At 50.9% G+C, this 3,928-nt stretch overlaps 1 protein-coding gene across 1 annotated transcript in view; it reads left to right on the top strand.

Moving 5' to 3' along the window:
• Positions 1-1,941: 1,941 nt before the first annotated feature.
• The window catches only part of LOC111722262 (DENN domain-containing protein 4C-like), a 30,020-nt gene continuing 28,033 nt past the window's right edge, over positions 1,942-3,928 (top strand). Inside the window, exon 1 of the mRNA XM_023508176.1 lies at positions 1,942-2,284. The gene's annotated coding sequence lies outside the window, so the exon portion shown is untranslated. The remainder of the gene's footprint in view (positions 2,285-3,928) is intronic.

Raw genomic sequence — 3,928 nt, 5'->3', positions numbered from 1 at the left:
TAGGCACCTGCCACCACCCCTGGCTGTTTTTTAGAGATGGGATCTCACTCTTGCTTGGGCTGGTGTCCAGTGAGCTCAGATGATTCATATACCTTGGCCTCCCAAGTGCTGGGATTACAGGCATGAGCTAACAGCCCTCAACTCCTACTTTGTAAAGTGAGAAAAATCAATCAAGTGACTACTGATTTTATCCATTTTTCATTTCTGTGGGTGAAAACACACCACACACACATAAATCTAAGAAGAAAAAACTTACAACGGTGGTTCTCAACCTTCCTAATGCCGCAACCCTTTAATACAGTTCCTCATGTTGTGGTGACCCCTAACCATAAAATTATTTTCATTGCTACTAGCAACAAAATTAATTCACCACAACATGAGGAACTGTATTAAAGGGTCGCGGCATTAGGAAGGTTGAGAACCACTGACTTAAAAAATGGAGTAAACTGTCAATTTTTCAGTGTTAATAAAATGTGCCTACTGAGGAATCCTGCCTATATTACACACTTTAAAACTAATAATTAATTTGCATTTTGGGAAGAAAGAGTAAGTCCACAAACTCAATTTCAGTATTAAATCCTTTCACAAACTCAATTACAGTATTAAATCCTTTTACAAACTTCTGTCCAGACTGTCATGTCAAATTGACAATAGTGCATTTATGATCCAGGTCTAATCTCACACTTTTTAGCAAAATTACAAATTTTAATAAGGAGAGAGTAATTCTCAGGGAAAATAATCATTATAGTGATCATAGTATGTGAATACCCTCCAGATAAGCACAACTCTTATCAATTCTAATTTCGACCTGCCATGGAATCTGTGAAGTCATTCGCCAAATTTCTTTTTGCCAAGAGGTAAAAAAGTTTTAATTTATTTCAAAACATTTGTCTTCTCCTGAACAACTAGTTATTCTTTCTCACTGTGATAACTTAAAAACGTCCAAAGAGGTCGGCACGGTGGCTCACACCTGTAACCCCTGCACCCTGGGCCTCCCCAGGCGGGTGGATTGCCTGAACTCACCGGTTGGGAGACCAGTCTGAGTCAGAACTAGACCCCGTCTCTAAAAATAGCCGAGCGCTGTCGTGCGCACCTGTAGTTCCAGCTTCTTGGTAGAGGCAAGAGAATCGCTTAAGCCCAACAGTTTGAGGTTGCTGTACGGAGGGCGACAAAGTGAGACTCAGTCTCAAAAAAACCCCAACAAAATCGTCCAAAAAAAATCTTGCAAAATTTGCGTTATAGCAAAACGACTCTGCAGGCGTCTGTGTCGGTAAGGAGGGAACACTTAGAAGGAGAGAGGGTACTGATCATCTCAACCAGCGATTTCCACATTTGGAATCCCGTCCCGAAATCTCGGCAGAAGCAGGGAAAGCGAACGCGCAGTAGACTCATCCGGGGCGCTGTGACCAAGGGGCTACGGAAAGCGTCAGCCCACGGGTCTCTCCCCCGCCTCGGGGCCCCTCAGTCACGCGTGGGAATTCTAACTTTCACCCTGGGAAGGAACTTCACGTTCCTTGTGACACACTCTTCAATGACCTTCATCCAGTCGCCCTCACTTCTTCGGTCTCTCGAAATCCCCCGAGGAGCCGTCGCCACCTGACTGAGGCCAAGGCAATACACCCACACCACGCGACGAGCCTGAGCCCAGCAGAAAGGGGTGCAAAGCAGCACCCTGAACGCTTTCTCCCACCTCAGCTCCGGCTCCACCCGCCAACTGAACTCAGCTCAGAGGCTTGCAGGCGGGCGGGCTCCGCCTTTGAGCCCCGCGGGGGTCGTGCAGCGGTGGAGGGAAGGGAGTCCAGGCCCAGTGGCCCAAGGCCCTCTTCGGGGCGGGGCTTCGGCGCCGCCCCGCCCCTACCCCCACGCCCTGATCCACTCGCCCCCGCAGTAGGAAAGGGAGAGGGAGGGGATAAGGAAAGTGCTGTTCTGTGGAAAGGGGCGGAAGGAGGGGGAGGAAAAAAGGGAACAGAAACATGGCGGTCAGCTGTCGGGACGGCGGTGCTGCGGGAAGCTCCTAGGAGACCTGCCGCCCGCATCGTACAGCCGCCAGGAGAGCCGATTCGCCGGCGCGGGCTTCAGCTCCCGGCCGTTACCCTTGGCTGCAGGCGGCGCCCCTCGGGACCCAGGCGGACAGGCGGCGCAGGCGCAGATTGGGCCGTAGCGGCGGCCGCCGGAGCAAGTCCCCCGCCCTGCCCGGCCGAGGGCGCCCAGGCAGCGAACCGGCGCTTGCACGCCCCAGGAAGGAGTTTTGTCTGGGTGGCGCTGACGAAGGAGTTGGCGGCAGGTGAGCCTGCGGCTCTGGGCCTTTCGCAGAGGAACCCTGCTCTGTGCGTTCGCGAGTCCTGCGCTCCAAGGCGGGGAGGGCGCGGGGCAGGTAGCTTCAGGGAGGGCTGAGTTCCCGGTGGCCGGCCCGCGGGGGGTCGCTGAGGAGGCGGAGAGTGGCTGGGGCTGGCTTTCCCGGCCTAGTTTCTCCGCGGTTTCCGGGGGCGGGGAGTCCCTGGAGCCTGCGGGAGGTGCTGGGGAAGAAGTTGCTCTTGGAAGGCCTCCCCGCGCCGCTGCTGCCTGGGCGCTTCAGAACCACTTGCGTGCTTCCACAAGGGGTCTGGGCCCGAGGGACCGGCCGGGTGGGCGTAGGCTGGGGAGGGAGCGGGATCTCGGGTTCCCTGGGGAAGGAGGGGGGGGGAGGTGACCGAGCGGACGGAAAGCTGGGGCCGGGGGTGGTGGTGGTGGCCTCTCGGGAGAGGTTGTGGGACCAAGGGGGTTGGGGGACTGAGGGCAGGAGAAGAGGAGGCCCAGGCAGGTGTCGCAGGTGAATTGAGGACATTTCCATCCATACCTTACGGTGGCCAATCCTCGGGGTTTCTTTGTGGGGTATGACTTTTAGGAAGGCGGGTTCCTTTCAACTCCAGAGTAACTAAACACAAATAAAACCAACTAATGAGCCTTTAGTGCTGACTCTCGCAAAGAGCTGGAACTTTTTGCCTTGAGGATGCTGTCATGTCTCTCCCCACCCTTGTTTTTCCTCCATAGGCCTTTTTCCTTCTGAAGACCCGTGCTAATCAGAACAAATAAGGAATGTCCCAGTTTTCAAATAGTACCCCCTTCTCCCATTATGTGTTTGTTTCATATGGGAAAATTTAGGGCAGTTACAACAGTTATTTGTGCAACTGTAAGAGAAAGTGCTATCTGCAGACCTTTAGCTGTCTGCACTCTTGCCGCAGAGAGATTGTCAAGCAATGTAGCCTGAGAAGTTGACCTACTGAGCCTGTTTAATTGTGTGCAAACCCTGTTGGTGCTCATTTTTCCTAGAACCCACTTTGGGTAGGAGTGGGTCTAGGGGTAGGTCTTACCTTTCCGTCTGGGTATAGTAGGATACGGGAGAATGTTAGTGCTGAGAAGCTAAGTTTTAACTACTTGATTTGGAGTGATGCTGTGTATTAAGCTATCTAAAATGCAGGGTGTTGTATGATTTTTGTGTGTTTACACGGTAAGAGTAAAAATTAGTTGCAAAACGAAAACGCTATCTCTGAGCATTAAAATAATAGCTGTTTTTGATCAGTATAACCATGAAAAAACTCTTATATTTTCTGCCCTGTTCTTTGTATTGCTATTAAAAGAGTTGGTAAACTTCTTGGTGTAGGACTGGTAACTCGTCAGGGAACTTAAGTTTGTGTTCATGAACATGATCTACCTTTCACATAGGCTTACTCCAACTCGTTTTTTCCAGTAATGGTAAAGGGTTTTCTGCCACTCAGTCCACACTTTTCCCTTCGTTAATATCTTTGTTGACAATTTTTTGAAGTACAGTAGTTGATTAAGATTAGGGTTTTAATCTTTTTTTAAGTTTTTTAATTCTTTTTTTTAGAGACAGTCTCACTTTATCACCTTTGGTAGAGTGGCGTGGTGTCACAGCTCACAGCAACCTCCA

The sequence above is a fragment of the Otolemur garnettii genome, unplaced genomic scaffold (genome assembly GCF_000181295.1).
Source record: "Otolemur garnettii isolate 467f Iridium unplaced genomic scaffold, OtoGar3 scaffold00006, whole genome shotgun sequence".
Taxonomy (NCBI): domain Eukaryota; kingdom Metazoa; phylum Chordata; class Mammalia; order Primates; family Galagidae; genus Otolemur; species Otolemur garnettii.
Note: the sequence above shows the minus strand (reverse complement) of the source record. Positions and strands in the feature narration are given on the sequence as shown.